This window comes from Schistocerca nitens, chromosome 1, assembly GCF_023898315.1.
Source record: "Schistocerca nitens isolate TAMUIC-IGC-003100 chromosome 1, iqSchNite1.1, whole genome shotgun sequence".
NCBI classification, from domain to species: domain Eukaryota; kingdom Metazoa; phylum Arthropoda; class Insecta; order Orthoptera; family Acrididae; genus Schistocerca; species Schistocerca nitens.
In genome coordinates this window covers 1,164,561,725-1,164,581,328 of record NC_064614.1, presented here as the reverse complement: position 1 = coordinate 1,164,581,328, position 19,604 = coordinate 1,164,561,725, and positions in this window count along the sequence as shown.

Genomic DNA, 19,604 nt, shown 5'->3' with positions numbered 1-19,604 from the left:
CAAAGTGTTGGAAGTCACGCTGGTACGTTCTGTTGCTGTGTGTTTCCATTCCATGATTAATGTGATTTGAAGAGAAGTAATAAAATGAGCTCTAACACGGAAAGTAAGCGTTTTCGGACACATGTCCACATAACATAATTTCTTTCTTTGTGTATGAGGAATGTTTCCTGAAAGTTTGGCCGTACCGTTTTGTAACACCCTGTATAACTGGACATTAATACAGACTTTTCACAAAGCGCCGCTTAGCATTTGCAGAAAAACAACATCTGGCTATATAAAACAACGAACATGTAGCTTTCCATTCTATGGTGTATCACTTCATAATGGTTACATTATCAGAGCAAGCTTTTCAGTCAGAATTGCAGATCATCAAAGTATTCGTTCTTAATAATGGCTGTAGTTCTCAACTGGTTGGTACTACTGCACGAAATAAAAGAATACGTAAATTTGCATGACTTCTGAATGTTGGCCGACAAGAACCTGTCTCTCCCATTTGCCTTGCTACTACAGACATGCGTTTCACAATAACAACATCGTAGCAAAATTTTAAGCCTCACAAAGATACATTTGGCCTGTAGTGGTTTGTATACAATCAGCTGTATACGATTTTGGAAATATATGTTGGTCAGTCAATCAGACCTGTGGCAGTTAGGTTATCGGAACGTGAGATTAGGTAGAGACCAGGAAGACAGATTTTACTTTTGCGGAACGTTTTTAACAAATGGTTCAAATGGCTCTGAGCACTATGGGACTCAACTGCTGTGGTCATCAGTCCCCTAGAACTTAGAACTAATTAAACCTAACTAACCTAAGGACATCACACACATCCATGCCCGAGCCAGGATTCGAACCTGCGACCGTAGCAGCCGCGCGGCTCTGGACTGGAGCGCCTAGAACCGCACGACCACCGCGGCCGGCGTTTTTAACAGAAAAACAGACTCATAGTGTCGATTGCGACATTTTAAATACATTACGATTCGCAAAAAGAATGACATTACTGGAAACACATGACATCAATAATCATATTCTAAATGGCAGCTTAGTTTTAAAAGACAAAATACTATTTACTTTTTCTCCTCTGTTAAAATAAGTTTCAGACATGCAAAATTGAAGGTACAATAAGAAATATAGCTGTATATTCCATTTTTGTTATATGTAATGATTACCATACAATATAATGAAAATAATGCTTTCCTTATTACAAAACGTGTGCCTCAGATTGTATGTGTCTTCCGTATCTGTATCGGTATACGATGCATGTTAGTTCGTCTGTTATTGCAACAATTAGTTATCATATGACGATGATAGAAAGCTGATTCCCAACCAAATAAATAGAATTATAAAAACTCCAGAGCACTGTTTCCATTTTCATGAGAAAAGTCATATTCTGTCAAGCAACGACGGAGAATTCAGTTACAGTCATCAGTTCATTTCTTTACGAGGTGTACAGTTGCGTCTCAAGAAATTCTGGCGTCCAACGCGCTACTCGCTCTGCAATAACTTAGTTGCTAATTCTACATCTGAGAAATCAACCAATTATTCAGAGCCACTTATTATAGCAAGTAATCATCGGTTGTACTGCTGATACCGTCGATTCCTCAAGATCTCTCAATACGTGTGACGATGCACACTCCATCTGTCTCAGGGTATAACCAGTAATGTTAACAGAGGGTGCGACTTCAGAGCCTCGCCCTGATGACGCAGCTTTAGATCCAGCTGAAACCCACAGGGGTATTCAACGTAGTTACTCACTGGTAAAGCAACCACAGTCCTGGCCCTTAACGTTCTCTTCCATAATCGCTGTTTTGTAATACGATTGCGCGGTGAGGAGTGGTTGAAAAGGCAAAAAAGTTTAACAGACGAGTACAAATTAGTAGCAGTAAATTTGCAATAAAGGATGGAGGAGTCAAGACGGTAAACGCAATTTCAGGACGCTTTCGCATTGTTAAAGGCCAGCGGGGTGCTTCCGGGAAGACCGAAGACCGGTTATCAAAGCGGGATGCACCGTAACTGTGTATGAAACGCTAACAGCACCAATCGTGGAACACATTGCGGTTGATGACTAAAAATCATATATTTTTTAAATAGTATGAAACTTTGAGAGTAAAAATATAAAACTTTGAGAATGAAAATAGGCTTATTCTTTTTATTGTCCATGTAATTGGCCAGTTTCAACAGTAGATCATTTTCAAGAACATATTTTAAGCTTTATGCCTCATTTCACCTTCTACTATATTGCTGGTACATGTGGACGGCTATATATTGGACATCTGCTTGTATGTGGTACAAAAACAGTACAATAGTTTACATGAATACTTTCCTTAGCCGGTACAAACACCTGAATTGCATTATAAGGCACTGTAGTATTGTTTTTGTGCCAGATACACACAGAACTATGATCTATACCTATCTTTATCCAGCACCGGTCTTAGAATGTGAAATGAAGCTTGAAACTTAAAATATGGGCTTGAAAACTACTCACAGTTTAAACTGGCCAACTGCAGGGATAATAAAAAGAATACGGCCTACTTGGACCAAGTTTTCTTTCTCAAAACTCGTTAGGGCTGTGTACCACCACATAAATAAAATTTTAAGTGGCAAGAAGCCATTTCGCACTCTTACACAATTTCTTGAAGTAACGTATAAGGTCTATGAGGCTGCCACTGAGTGTTGCTATTGTATCTACGAAACTCGTAAAGACAGTAAATTGTAGCGAAACGCAGAAAGGCCAGCAAATTACCCACGCATGATGCAGTGACTAACAGTTGAAGGTCAATGTAAATTAAAGTAATTTATAATTCATAAACAGGCGAAAACATCCAGTGTTACGTGATTGTTTATCAGTAATTCCGAACCTTAATAACGGTAAACCAATAGCATGCGACAGGAGCGACCTGAAATGTAATGGCCACATAAAACTGGGTGTAGCAAAAGCAGACATTGGATTGAGAGCTTCATTATAAAATGCCCAGGGAAAAATAATTTACCCACAACCCCTTCAGTTGATTTTTGGGTACTGCGTTTTTCTATTGATCGTTAAGCAGGCAGGTTTAAGAAGTTAAGAGACACATCGAGACACGGGGCGTGTTGTCACCGATTTGTTTAGCAAGTTCGAGAGCTCCACATAATCACAAACTACAGACACGTTTACATCACGGAGGGATTTGCTGTTGAGTTTCCGAGAGCGTACCATCCGAAAAGATCTGATTATACTCACTAAAAGGAAACGAGTGGACTCCATTTCGGGGAAATAAGTGAAGATGCAGTGACAAGAAACGATATGATCGCAAAACCATTCACAGTTGACTATATCGTCTGGTATAGAGATATTCTCGGATAGCTTAATGGTTTGTTTTCTCCTACTGCTTAGGATTTCGCAAACAACGTAATTAAAACAAAACTGCGACGCTCAGAGAGTGTGCTATTTACGTAGACACAGAACCTTTTAAAATAAAAAAATGGAAACAGTGGTTTCAAAGCTACCATAGCGATACAATGCCATAACAAACTGAGTTTTTTGACATCGCCCGGGTTACAAGAACAAAAATTGAAATTATAATCAGACTTTTTACTTTAGTAAGATCGTCATCTAATTTTTTAGTTAATATAGGATTACTAGAGTCTTGACGAAAAATTACAGCATTAAATTTTTTATTTGTTTCTATAGAAGAAAATCACTTAAATTCTAAGAAAATAACTTTGTTTGAATTGCGATATCATTTGCTGTCGTGTTTTAACCAAGAAACGGCAGAGGAATGTCCTACGCACAACTCACAAGTAATTTAAGTAACGGATAAGAATCCCGACAAAAAAAAGCATCATTGGCACAAAAAGGGGTACAGTAGCGTCTCCGGAAGAAAAGAACACTTGCGAGAGACACGGCAGATAGAAAGTCTGTCAACAATAAGATTTCTTAGGCTAGAAATTCAATTTTATTAATTATCCACTCCTCACGTAAGGTGATAGGGCATTTTTCTTACTGCTTCTGAGCTTGAGATGTTTAAAGGCATGATTAGAGAGCTCACTGCAAGCAGGTAACTCGGTGTCGAGTCCCCTGAATGGCCCAGAATTCTACACTCCTGGAAATTGAAATAAGAACACCGTGAATTCATTGTCCCAGGAAGGGGAAACTTTATTGACACATTCCTGGGGTCAGATACATCACATGATCACACTGACAGAACCACAGGCACATAGACACAGGCAACAGAGCATGCACAATGTCGGCACTAGTACAGTGTATATCCACCTTTCGCAGCAATGCAGGCTGCTATTCTCCCATGGAGACGATCGTTGAGATGCTGGATGTAGTCCTGTGGAACGGCTTGCCATGCCATCTCCACCTGGCGCCTCAGTTGGACCAGCGTTCGTGCTGGACGTGCAGACCGCGTGAGACGACGCTTCATCCAGTCCCAAACATGCTCAATGGGGGACAGATCCGGAGATCTTGCTGGCCAGGGTAGTTGACTTACACCTTCTAGAGCACGTTGGGTGGCACGGGATACATGCGGACGTGCATTGTCCTGTTGGAACAGCAAGTTCCCTTGCCGGTCTAGGAATGGTAGAACGATGGGTTCGATGACGGTTTGGATGTACCGTGCACTATTCAGTGTCCCCTCGACGATCACCAGTTGGTGTACGGCCAGTGTAGGAGATCGCTCCCCACACCATGATGCCGGGTGTTGGCCCTGTGTGCCTCGGTCGTATGCAGTCCTGATTGTGGCGCTCACCTGCACGGCGCCAAACACGCATACGACCATCATTGGCACCAAGGCAGAAGCGACTCTCATCGCTGAAGACGACACGTCTCCGTTCGTCCCTCCATTCACGCCTGTCGCGACACCACTGGAGGCGGGCTGCACGATGTTGGGGCGTGAGCGGAAGACGGCCTAACGGTGTGCGGGACCGTAGCCCAGCTTCATGGAGACGGTTGCGAATGGTCCTCGCCGATACCCCAGGAGCAACAGTGTCCCTAATTTGCTGGGAAGTGGCGGTGCGGTCCCCTACGGCACTGCGTAGGATCCTACGGTCTTGGCGTGCATCCGTGCGTCGCTGCGGTCCGGTCCCAGGTCGACGGGCACGTGCACCTTCCGCCGACCACTGGCGACAACATCGATGTACTGTGGAGACCTCACGCCCCACGTGTTGAGCAATTCGGCGGTACGTCCACCCGGCCTCCCGCATGCCCACTATACGCCCTCGCTCAAAGTCCGTCAACTGCACATACGGTTCACGTCCACGCTGTCGCGGCATGCTACCAGTGTTAAAGACTGCGATGGAGCTCCGTATGCCACTGCAAACTGGCTGACACTGACGGCGGCGGTGCACAAATGCTGCGCAGCTAGCGCCATTCGACGGCCAACACCGCGGTTCCTGGTGTGTCCGCTGTGCCGTGCGTGTGATCATTGCTTGTACAGCCCTCTCGCAGTGTCCGGAGCAAGTATGGTGGGTCTGACACACCGGTGGCAATGTGTTCTTTTTTCCATTTCCAGGAGTGTATTTGCCACGGCCCTTTCGTCCGAAGCAGTGACAGGCAAAATATCACTTCCTTTTAATCGCACTATATGAAATGGCCGTTACGGGAAAATCAGAGAAATTCGTACGAGAATTTTGGGACGTTCTTGTCACCGAACTTTTGTCACTCGAACAGAATAGTGACACCCGAAGTACTCTTCTCCACACATCTTAAGAAGGCTTGCCGGATACAGACGTAGATACAAAGGTTGGTTATATTACAGTAGTGAGTCCGCTCTAAACGAGTATTTGTGTCACACATCCTATCTCACCTCCCCTGCGCCGTCGATATTCAAAACCCCTGTAGTTGCTCGGTTTTAAAAGTAGCGTTATACTTTTGCTTTGTTAAGTTTTCGTTCATATCTTTCACAAATCATTTAGGCGCTCGCTTGAGCAAAATTTATGCCTGTTGCTAGACATTTTCACTTGTCAATGACGAAGGTAGAAAACAAAATAAAAGATTACACGATATCCTGTTAGGTGGGCCAAGAACCCCCACCAAGCGAATGAAAATTGTTAGTTTCACAAGGTATTTACATTTACTACGGTATTTCCTGGATTATTTTTAGCTCAATTCTCTTATATGATAAATCATATCAGGGTGGCTGCTCAAACTTAGAGAAAAAAAATTTTCTGTGAGTTTCAAATGTGAGGAGGAAGATGGTGGGACAAAGCTCCTTGTGAATTAACAGCGAGCGGGATCGAAGGAGCATACCACTAAACGAGTTTTCTTTCTTCTCAGCTGAGCTGTATACCAGCCATAAGCAGCAGTTTAACCGGAGTTTTTAAACATCGATAATTTATATGGAGTAACAATCATATAATTAACATATTTGGAGATATTAAGCTTTTTAAAATATGTGATTTACAGAAATCAATAAAATCCAATTGCAATGCTAGGTATAAAACACAGAATTCCCAGAGATTTAATGAAATTCCTGAAATTGCCTGAGATTTCGCTGATTTTTCCAGATAAAATGTAATTAGCTGACAATGCCAGATTTTCAAGAAAAAACGCCACACTACATATTATCAGCAGTCAGCTCAATAGTAATGAAATAGAAGAAGGGAAGATTGTTGTATGACACAGACCACATTGATTCGTACGGACTACCGAGGTATATTTGAAGATTCCATTTTGATAGTGTTCATACATCCCATTACGTGACGCACTTCATCACAACAAAATGCTCTCTGTAAATGAGTTATGAGAAGGCAAAGGACTCCAATAACCCGTGTACCAGCTCACTTAGTGGTTTGAACAAACATTAAACTGTAATTCTCCTCGTGTTAAAATTGGCAAATATATGACAAAGCTACTATTTTTCAGTTCCACACATTACATTAGCATTAAATTTTACAACTTAACAAGAGTAACATTTCTTGTCTCATGCAGATAGCCTACAGCGTTATTAATAGACCGGGGGTACGAGACTCCAGGCGTAGGCATACATAATCTAATGATATGTGAGTCACAACATAGACCTGAAAATCGATCACGTTAGTCTAACATACGTTTTACAAGACTAACCGATGAAAGTTAAAAAGAACGTTTATCCAAAAACGGAACTCGTGCTGCTAACAAACCCATTGTGTACTGATCCACCAAGACTGCTAATTTCATGCCGTTGAAATTTTTGTTACCTCGCTACCACACTCCCACTAGCAACAGGGTCCGGTGTAAATACTTTTCCCACCTAAACAGGTGGGGAAATGCACGAATAATACGGTAGAAAATGTGTGTCATTTGTCAAATAAATACAGAAACCTTAACAATTACACAGTCCCTATTCCAGTCTACAGTTAGCAGACGTACTGTAGACCTGAATAAACTTTTATGTGGCTTGTATCCAGAATGTAAACAATATTACGTAGGAAAACATACGGAGACAGAGATATGGTTGAAAGGTAAGGTCGGCTTACTTGTGAAAGTTCTGCTAATGTGAAAATCATCACGTTGCGAATCATGGACAATTAGATTTTTGTAACTGATCTACTCCACACCTCTGGACAACCAGTAAACGAACCGAGTGCGAAATCTGCTAGTGCCGCTCCTCCGCAGCCACCAGAACGTAACCGAGCACCGCCTGAGCCGCCGCGGACTCACCTCGAAACGGCTGCAGTGTGAGCTAGGAGCTGGCGCCGTTTGTTCTTCTGGCGACGGGTGCTCTGCTGCCGATACTCGCTGTGAAGAAGACTGTGGATTCATCTCCATCGCGGCGTTCACAACTGTAAGAACGATATTGACCGATGCTGCGTCGACCAGAGACTTGCTCACCTCGTGTCACCACAGTAACTGAACCACTGACCTACGGGCTCACACGCAGTACCTGTGACTAGTAATAGTACTGTAAGGGACGGTTAGTGGCGGGGGTGGAGGGGATGACGCGCTGGAAATTTCGGAGAATTGTTTGCGAAACTAGCGGCGCCCCGTGAATAGACTCCCCACCCCTCAGGTACCTGGACTCGAAGGAAGGACCAAAGGTCAAGGTGTCTGGAATGTGGACGACGGAGGTAATAGACGCAGCACAAAAGCGGAGATGGCGGGGAAGAAAATCGGCCTTATCTTTGTTTGACATTCGCATTACTTCGTTCAGGACAACTTGGGAAAATCAAAGTGTGGATGGCCCAACAGGAATTTGTACTCCAGACCTCTGGAATGCGAGTCTGCGACGGTAGCGTTATCGAGGCGAACACCAGCACGTGTCAGATGGCCTGCTACCCTCACTTAAAATCTGACAGCAAGTCAATGTATTTAAAATTATGTGATGCAGCTGGTGGGCATGTGTTTTGGGCGGACCGATTTCAAGGAGCTGTATCTCAATTTTCAGTAACAGACCTCGTGTACAGTGGTACAAGAACCGTATATGTATATATCTTTTCAAAGTTATAATTTCCTTACTTTACCGTGACATTATATTGTATTTCACGTCGATGTGCACCTTATAACTAACAGGGCGTGTGTTACAATGGAGTTTTGTTTATAATAGATTTTCGTTGTTAGGATTAGTGATCCAAATGGTAACTGGATTACTATTAGTTGTAAGTTGTACTTCAGATACTTAAATACCGTTTAGCAGAGTATTCCATATTTGCCGAGATGTTAAAAGCAGTAAAATCATTTACATAAGTGTGACTGCGGTTGACATTTAAGTGCCTGTCAGAGGGTTCATCGAACCACCTTCGAACTGTTTCTCTCCTCGGACCATTCTCGAATATGGCACGAAAAAAAAAAAAAACAGTGACTCTTTCCTTGCAGCACTGATTTCTCTTATTTCTTTGACGATGATCATTTATCCCTACTTAGGTAGCGAGAAACGCCTTTGTTTGAATGACTGCCACTCCGACTCGCATATGAAATATTTTTTTCGCTATAATACAAAACGAGCTGCCCTTCTTTGAACGTTTTTGATTATTTCCTGTATTCTGACTAATACGGATCCCACAAAGCGCAGAAATCCTCCAGAGGAGGACAGAAAAATATAGTGTAGATAGTCGCTTTTAGTATCTTGTTGCATCTTATAAATGTTTTATAAATGAAACGCAGTCTTTAGTTCGCTTATTTCATAACATTGTCTATGTGATCGTTCCAACTTAAATTTTTTGTTATTGTAATTACTATGTATCTAGTTCAATTTACAGCCTTCAGATTTGTGTGGTATATCGTGTAACCGAAATTTAACCGATTCCTTTCAGTGCACATGTGGATGATACCACACTTTTCCTTATGGAGAGTCAGTTGCCATTTTTGCACCATAGAGATCTTGTGTACATCATTTTACAATTGATTTTGATCTTCTGGTGACTTTACTAGAGGGTAAACTTCGCATAATCTGCAAAAAAATCTAAGATGTTTGCTCAGACTGTCACCTAAATCGATAAGAGGCAATCAAATGAAAGCCACACACATGGGAGAAAAGTAAGTACGCTGTTTATTATTTCAAAAGTAAATGTTTATACACTTAACCCACTGTAAGACAAGATGGCCAGTCGCTATACGTAAAAGATTTTTGCGGTTGCCCACGTAACCACGATTGTGCCCAGGCGTGGACGTCTTCGTTCGAAACAAATCGAGGGCCACTGACAGCGGGCCCACGAGCTGCCGAGGTTGGTTGGACTGCGCTGGAGAAGTTTCGCTGGAAAGCCCTTGCACATTCTGCATTCGGTTCCGATCGCCCCCCACAAGATTTCTGTATTTTTGGATCCCTGAAGAAGGACATTCGTGGCCGTCGATTTACTTCGGACGAAGAGGTGCACGCCAGGGTACCATCTGGTTTCGTAAGCAACTGAAAAAAATTTTCCGTGAAGGCATTGACCGCCTTGTGCCACTGTGGAATAAATGTCTTAAAAGTTATTGCGATTGGTTGTGAAATAGTAGTGAGTTTACGTACTTTTTTCGCCATCTGTCTGATTTTTGTTTGACTGCCCCGTACAGATTAGATTAAGCAGACGCCCTATAACACTTTCCTGAAGAATGCGATGTGTCATTTAGGTTTTAGTCGATGGCTTTCTGTCATTTGCTACCATCTGAAAGAAAATCTACACCGATTCTAGCATCCCTCTTATCCTTCCCTTTGTAAACAGTTACTTTCCAGATTGTGCTTTTTAGTGACGCGGCGCATATTAACCATTACTTCACCTTGAGCAAATTCTAACTCTTTCTTCGTTGGTTATGTGTTAACGCCTTGTCATTATATGTTCTGCAGTCCTTCCCGTTCCGACACCTGCCTGCTGCAGCCGTGGTTGCGACACGCCACCCTGAGTGCTGCGCCCTTATCTCCTGTCGTAATCCCGTTACCTGCACTGACTGCCACCCCTCCGACGCGACACCTGGAATTTCTAATGGCGGCAGCCGGTCCCGCCTTTCCTCAATAATGCAAAAACCTCCCGTCAAAGATTTCTAAACGACGAAAAAAATACATACAGTAGTAGTAATAATTTAATGTTTCTAACTCCAACGCACGTCATTCATGTACTACTGATGAGTGCAATATATATCGTTTCATGACCCGTAGAGCGGTGGCCATCCATGTCGTAGCATGCAGTAGGAAGTATGGAAGTAAGCTTAAGGTCTGATGTCCCATCGACCAGTATGTCATCCGTTCGCATTTGAGAAAAATGAAGACGGCAGTAGTTTCTGTAAACTTTGAAGCAACCATACCTTCAGCCATTTAGGGAAACCACTGAAAACGTATATGCGAGTCCGTAAAAGGAGATTTGAAACTCCATCTCGTGGTATTAGGGAGAGCAACCTTGTTCGGTTCCAAAACCCAAAGCGTTGTACGAGGGCCGAAATATACAGACCATGTGTTATATCGATATAATAAATAACGAAAAAAGACATGATCTTTTAGCGGCTACTTTGTTGGATACATGTAATGAGACCTATACATAGTTCCGTGTAAAATTTATTAGTTACACAGCTGCAGACAGAGCGCTTGCTCACAGAATCACTAATTACCATCTGTAATACGGATTACATATATACTGTGTCCATATGGTATATATCTCGACGCCATGTTTAATGGCTTATAACACTGGTTGCTTGAATTTCCAATCCCCTTATGCAATGCTAATAGCCAGTGCCCTTTCTTTCACGGTGGGCTGCGCAGTGTTTAGTGCTATTACACAGCATTCGAAACAAGCGTTGTAAACGTCGGCGTGTACATCCTCCGCCGCCCATTTGCTGACACACTAGAGCGGCCGAGGGGGCTTAGTGGATTCGAATTTGAGAGGACGGCGGTCGAAATACCAATCTGGCCATCCACTTTCAGGTGTTCTGTGATTTTCGTGGGGCCCTTAAAGTGAGGGTTGGAATGTTTTTTTTGAAAATTTTACTCCATGACGTCATCATGAATAGAACGTTAAACCTTGACTATATTTTATTTATTTATTTATTTTGAGGATGGCGAATTTGCGATCTTGAATCATCCTTCAGTCCTTTTCCTTCACACAGTAATTCATCAATAGGTGCTCTATCAAGGTGTTAAATAATAAATGCGTCTGAAGAATTTGTGTATACAGAGTGTTCCAGGAGGAATGTCCATATGCAGGGATATCTCAGGATCATTCGAAGAAAAAAAAATCTAGTAAACACTGGCTGAAGAATGCGTTCCTTAGGAGTTAGGCCTAAGACTACTTGCTCATCTTCGCTGCTGTGAAAAATATCTCTTCTACGAAACTAAGTCATACGTTTTAAGGCATGCGTTTTAGAGCTCGTATTTACTGGTCGATATTTTCTTCTTTTCGTCCATACCACCTTCTTCCAAAATAGAGAAAGCAAAGAGCTTGACATTTGTTTAAGAGTATAGAAGATGAAAAAATAACTCTGAAGGTATGCATTTTTCATCCCATGTTTACTAGATTTTTTTGCTTCGAGTGATCGTTCGCCTGAATACTGACCACGTCTCATGAATCGGCCAGTACATGCATATCGAAAACATAAGTTCTGTATTCGTTTTCCCCTCTATTTTGGTGTTGTATCTACAATACCAGGATACGCTGTTGTTTGGTGTGTGCCCTACTCTCAGTAAGCGTGCGGAGAGCACCAGGAGCTCCACCTCTCCGCTCTCTTAACACCACCACACCGCAGCAGCACGCCCGTGCCGCGGTCCCTGAGGCCAGGCCGTCTCGGCGCTTAGGCTTCAGTGAGGTTATACTGGAAGATTGCGTGAAAGACTCAGAAGGAAAAAAGAAATTGGCGACTATAACTGTGGTGTCACCGCCAGACACCACACTTGCTAGGTGGTAGCTTAAATCGGCCGCGGTCCATTAGTACATGTCGGACCCGCGTGTCGCCACTGTCAGGATCGCAGACCGAGCGCCACCACAAGGCAGGTCTCGAGAGACTTACTAGCACTCGCCCCAGTTGTACGGACGACATTGCTAGCGACTACACGTACGAAGCCTTTCTCTCATTTGCCGAGAGACAGAATAGCCTTCAGCTAAGTCCATGGCTACGACCTAGCAAGGCGCCATTAACCATATCTGGAGAGAGTCTCACCTGTATTATCAAGAGAAATGTACCACAAAGAAAGTTAAGTATACGAGAAACTCCGTTCTTTTCTTTATAGCTTTCATCACGTATCCTGTTTCAGACTTAACGCAAGACGGCTTGAGTTGACGCGTGCCCTTTCGGCTACCTCCTTTGTGTCTAGACTGTCTTGTCTAGACACAGCAATAACAACGCATATTCCAAATGTTTTTCTTTTAGTGGTTAATGAAGCAGCTGTAATGGCTAAAGACGCGCACGCAGCGACGCGTGCCACACGCGTGCGTAGCCACCGCCCCCGCGGGTCGCTGGCCGGCCTGTTGTGTGGAGACAGGCGGACGGCCGCAGCCAGAACGCCCCCACAGCCGAGTCGCCGGCTGAGCCGCTTAACCAGCGGGGCTCGGACGAGCTGTCAGTCAGTCCTTCAGAATGGTGAGTCTCGACAAGTTTGTAAGTACACTACTGGCCATTAAAACTGCTACACCGAGAACAAATGCAGATGATAAACGGGGCCCGCATCTCGTGGTCGTGCGGTAGCGTTCTCGCTTCCCACGCCCGGGTTCCCGGGTTCGATTCCCGGCGGGGTCAGGGATTTTCTCTGCCTCGTGATGGCTGGGTGTTGTGTGCTGTCCTTAGGTTAGTTAGGTTTAAGTAGTTCTAAGTTCTAGGGGACTTATGACCACAGCAGTTGAGTCCCATAGTGCTCAGAGCCATTTGAACCATTTTTGATAAACGGGTATTCATTGGACAGATATATTATACTAGAACTAACATGTGATTACATTTTCACGCAATTTGGGTGCATAGATCCTGAGAAATCAGTACCCAGAACAACCACCTCTGGTCGTAATAACGGCCTTGATACGCCTGGGTATTGACTCAAACAGAGCTTAGATAGTGTGTACAGGTACAGCTGCCCATGCAGCTTCAACACGATACCAAAGTTCATCAAGAGTAGTGACTGGCGTATTGTGATGAGCCAGTACCTCGGCCACCATTGACGAGACGTTTTCAATTGGTGAGAGATCTGGAGAATGTGATGGCCAGGGCAGCAGTCGAACATTTTCTGTATCCAGAAAGGCCCATACAGGACCTGCAACATTCTGTCGTGCATTATCCTGTTGAAATGTAGGGTTTCGCAGGGATCGAATGAAGGGTAGAGCCACAGATCGTAACGCATCTGAAATGCAACGTCTACTGTTCAAAGCGCCGTCAATGCGAACAAGAGGTGACTGAGACGTGTAACCAATTGCACCCCATACCATCACGCCGGGTGATACGCCAGTATGGCGATGACGAATACACGCTTCCAATGTGCGTTCACCGCGATGTCACCAAACACGGAAGCGACCTTTTTTTTTGTCATCAGTCTACTGACTGGTTTGATGCGGCCCGCCACGAATTCCTTTCCTGTGATAACCTCTTCATCTCAGAGTAGCACTTGCAGCCTACGTCCTCAACTATTTGCTTGACGTATTCCAATATCTGTCTTCCTCTACAGTTTTTGCCCTCTACAGCTCCCTCTAGTACCATGGAAGTCATTCCCTCATCTCTTAACAGATGTCCTATCATCCTGTCCCTTCTCCTGATCAGTGTTTTCCACATATTCCTTTCCTCTCCGATTCTGCGTAGAACCTCCTCATTCCTTACCTGATCAGTCCACCTAATTTTCAACATTCGTCTATAGCATCACATCTCAAATGCTTCGATTCTCTTCTCTTCCGGTTTTCCCACAGTCCATGTTTCACTACCATGCAATGCTGTACTCCAGTCGTACACCCTCAGAAATTTATTCCTCAAATTAAGGCCGGTATTTGATATTGGTAGAATTCTCTTGGCCAGAAATGCCTTTTTTGCCATAGCGGGTCTGCTTTTGATGTCCTCCTGCTCCGTCCGTCATTGGTTGTTTTACTGCCTAGGTAGCAGAATTCCTTAACTTCATTGACTTCGTGACCATCAATCCTGATGTTAAGTTTCTCGCTGTTCTCATTTCTACTACTTCTCATTACCTTCGTCTTTCTCCGATTTACTCTCAAACCATACTGTGTACTCATTAGACTGTTCATTCCATACAGCAGATCATTTAATTCTTCTTCACTTTCACTCAGGATAGCAATGTCATCAGTGAATCGTATCATTGATTTCCTTTCACCTTGTATTTTAATTCCACTCCTGAACCTTTCTTTTATTTCCATCATTGCTTCCTCGATGTACAGATTGAAGAGTAGGGGCGAAAGGCTACAGCCTTGTCTTACACCCTTCTTAATACGAGCACTTCGTTCTTGATCGTCCACTCTTATTATTCCCTCTTGGTTGTTGTACATATTGTATACGACCCGTCTCTCCCTATGGCTTACCCCTACTTTCTTCAGAATCTCGAACAGCTTGCACCATTTTATATCGTCGAACGCTTTTTCCAGGTCGACAAATCCTATGAAAGTGTCTTGATTTTTCTTTAGCCTTGCTTCCATTATTAGCCGTAGCGTCAGAATTGCCTCTCTCGTCCCTTTACTTTTCCTAAAGCCAAACTGATCGTCACCTAGCGCATTTTCAATTTTCTTTTCCATTCTTCTGTATATTATTCTTGTAAGCAGCTTCGATGCATGAGCTGTTAAGCTGATTGTGCAATAATTCTCGCACATGTCAGCTCTTGCCGTCTTGGGAATTGTGTGGATGATGCTTTTCCGAAAGTCAGATGGTATATCGCCAGACTCATATATTCTACACACCAACGTGAATAATCGTTTTGTTGCCACTTCCCCCAATGATTTTAGAAATTCTGATGGAATGTTATCTATCACTTCTGCCTTATTTGACCGTAAGTCCTCCAAAGCTCTTTTAAATTCCGATTCTAATAGTGGATCCCCTATCTCTTCTAAATCGACTCCTGTTTCTTCTTCTATCACATCAGACAAATCTTCACTCTCATAGATGCTTTCAATGTATTCTTTCCGCCTATCTTCTCTCTCCTCTGCATTTAACAATGGAATTCCAGTTGCACTCTTAATGTTGCCACCGTTGCTTTTAATGTCACAAAAGGTTGTGTAAGTAGGCTGTTTAGGTTTTCTTATTGGTATCGCTATGTAGCGCTCTGTATGAAAATCACTAGCTGTGCTGTGTGCAGTCTGTGGCTGGTTGGCATTGTTGTAATACTCGCCATTGTAGCGTTGTGCAGTTGTAGGTGAGCCGCCAGCAGTGGTGGATGTGGGGAGAGAAATGGCGGAGTTTTGAAATTTGTAAGACTGGATGTCATGAACTGCTATATATATTATGACTATTAAGGTAAATACAATGTTTGTTCTCTGTCAAAATCTTTCATTTGCCAACTATGCCTATCTGTAGTTAGTGCCTTCAGTAGTTAGAATCTCTTATTTAGCTGGCAGTAGCGGCGCTCACTGGATTGCAGTAGTTCGAGTAACCTAGATTTTTGTGAGGTAAGTGATTTGTGAAACGCATAGGTTAATGTTAGTCAGGGTCATTCTTTTGTAGGGATTTTTGAAAGTCAGATTGCGTTGCGCTAAAAATATTGCGTGTCAGTTTAAGCACAGTCATGTATAATTTTTCATAAAGGTTGTTTTGACTTTCCTGTATGCTGAGTCTGTCCTTCCGACAATCATATCTTTTTCGATGTCTTCACATTTTTCCTGCAGCCATTTCGTCTTAGCTTTTCTTCACTTCCTATTTATTTCATTCCTCAGCGACTTGTATTTCTGTATTCCTGATTTCCCTGGAACATGTTTGTACTTTCTCCTTTCATCAATCAACTGAAGTATTTCTTCTGTTACCCATGGTTTCTTCGCAGCTACCTTCTTTGTACCTATGTTTTCCTTCCCAACTTCTGTGATGGCCCTTGTTAGAGATGTCCATTCCTCTTCAACTGTACTGCCTACTGCGCTATTCCTTGTTGCTGTATCTATAGCGTTAGAGAACTTCAAACGTATTTCGTCATTCCTTAGTACTTCCGTATCCCACTTCTTTTCGTATTGATTCTTCCTGACTAATGTCTTGAACTTCAGCCTACTCTTCATCACTACTATATTGTGGTCTGAGTCTATATCTGCTCCTGGGTAAGCCTTACAATCCAGTATCTGATTTCGGAATCTCTGTCTGACCATGATGTAATCTAATTGAAATCTTCCCGTATCTCCCGGCCTTTTCCAAGTATACCTCCTCCTCTTGTGATTCTTGAACAGGGTATTCGCAATTACTAGCTGAAACTTGTTACAGAACTCAATTAGTCTTTCTCCTCTTTCATTCTTTGTCCCAAGCCCATATTCTCCTGTAACCTTTTCTTCTACTCCTTCCCCTACAACTGCATTCCAGTCGCCCATGACTATTAGATTTTCGTCCCCCTTTACATACTGCATTACCCTTTCAATATCCTCATACACTTTCTCTATCTGTTCATCTTCAGCTTGCGACGTCGGCATGTATACCTGAATTATAGTTGTCGATTCTGATTAGAACAACCCGGTCACTGAACTGTTCACAGTAACACACACTCTGCCCTACCTTCCAATTCATAACGAATCCTACACCTGTTATACCATTTTCTGCTGCTGTTGATATTACCCGATACTCATCTGACCAGAGATCCTTGTCTTCCTTCCACTTCACTTCACTGACCCCTACTATATCTAGATTGAGCCTTTGCATTTCCCTTTTCAGATTTTCTAGTTTCCCTACCACGTTCAAGCTTCTGACATTCCATGCCCCGACTCGTAGAACGTTATCCTTTCGTTGATTATTCAATCTTTTTCTCATGGTAACCTCCCCCTTGGCAGTCCCCTCCCGGAGATCCGAATGGGGGACTATTCCGGAATCTTTTGCCAATGGAGAGATCATCATGACACTTCTTCAATCACAGGCCACATGTCCTGTGGATATATGTTACGTGTCTTTAATACAGTGGTTTCCATTGCCTTCTGCATCCTCATGTCGTTGATCATTGCTGATTCTTCCGCCTTTAGGGGCAATTTCCCACCCCTAGGACAAGAGAGTGCCCTGAACCTCTATCCGCTCGTCCGCCCTCTTTGACAAGGCCGTTGGCAGAATGAGGCTGACTTCTTATGCCGGAAGTCTTCGGCCGCCAATGCTGATTATTTATCAAAATTTAGGCAGTGGCGGAGATCGAACCCGGGACCGAAGACGTTTTGATTATGAATCAAAGACGCTACCCCTAGACCACGGGAAACGGCATAATGCGACCATTATGATGCTGTAAACAGAGCCTGGATTCATTCGAAAAAGTGACGTTTTGCCATTCGTGCACCCAGGTTCGTCGTTGAGTACACCATCGCGGGCGCTCCTGTGTGTGATGCAGCGTCAAGGGTAACCGCAGCTATGGTCTCCGAGCTGATAGTCCATGCTGCTGCAAACCTCGTGGAACTGTTATAGATGGTTGTTGTCTTGCAAACGTCCCCATCTGTTGACTCAGGGATCGAGGCGTGGCTGCACGATCCGTTACAGCCATGTGGATAAGATGCCTGTCATCTCGACTGCTGGTTATACGAGGCCATTCGGATCCAGCACGGCGTTCCGTATTACCCTCCTGAAACAACCGATTCAATATTCTGCTAACAGTCATTGGCTGTCGACCAACGCGAACAGCAATGTCGCGATACGATAAACCGCAATCGCGATAGGCTACAAGTCGGAAACGTAATGGTACGCATTTCTCCTCCTTAGACGAGGCATCACAAAAACGTTTCACCAGGCAACGCCAGTCAACTGCTGTTTGTGTATGAGAAATCGGTTGGAAACTTTCCTCAAGTCAGCACGTTGTAGGTGTCGCCACCGGCGCCAACCTTGTGTGAATGCTCTGAAAAGCTTATCATTTGCATATCACAGCATCTTCTTCCTGTCGGTTAAATTTCGCGTCTGTAGCACGTCATCTTCGTGGTGGAGCAATTTTAATGGCCAGTAGCGTAACTGCGGCAAAAGTGACTGACACAGTGGTAGCGAGTTGGCGTAGCGTTAGTGTTATTGTAAACGGTATTTGCGATTAAAGGAAGAAGTTAGTCACGCTGTGTTCGCTTATTTCTGCTCCTCACGCACCCAGTGCCCACATTGTCCAGAGAGTAGCACATGGGGTCCCCAGTCGAGGATTGCCCATTATAGAAGTCTTTTCTCGGGCCCTTAGCTGATGATAACCATTGTAGATGTCAATGTGGGGATGAATTCTGCAAATAATACAGCGAGCGCGGAAACTATAAAATAAGAAGCAGTAAGCATTCAACTGTCCCTATATAGCAAAAGTAATGAAGAGTTTATTGTACGGCTGCGTTTCTGGTACAATGTAATACTAAAATCCAGTATATGCTCATATGCGAAATTGGATGATTCTTATTACCAGACTTCATTTATATTCTTAAAAGAAACATTTGACATGCTTTTCACTTCCTCGAATCAAGTTTGTGGAAATGTTTTCCCAGAAAAGAAACATCTAAGAAAAACCATAGCATGTCAGTTCCACCACACGGTTCAGTCCTCTGTATTTAGTAGCCATTCTTCAACAAACCAGCCACATAAATTGAATTTGGAAATTAATAACCGGTCCGTTTGAGGGGGTCCTCACTTACCGAGAATTGTCGTTGCTGTTGCGTTTTGCATCGTGTATTTTAGTGATGGACGTCACTGACATCACCTGAAAATTAATAGAGGAAGCTAAGTTACTTAGCAGTACGTGTCAGGTAATAACATGTTGGTGAGAGAAAGCGTTTTCTTAACACAAGCTTCAAAATTTACTATCCAAGAATAGCTCAATTTTTAGCAATTATATACGGCTTCTTGTTCGTCTAATGATCCTTATCTAAGTACTCTAAAGTTGTGCGGGTCGCACCAATACAGAAGAACTGAAATAGAAGTAATTCGCTGAATTATTGACCCGTAACACTGACATCGATTTGCGATAGGATTATAATACTACCTTGCTCGAACATTATGAAATAATTCGTAGAAAATGACGTATGGACAAGTAACAAGCACAAATTCAGAAAATTTTATTCTTACAAAACACAGTTGGTTCTTTATTTCCACGAAGTAATGAAATCTATCGATAGGAGCTCTTAAGTTAAATACCCGTTTCTAGGTTTCTAGA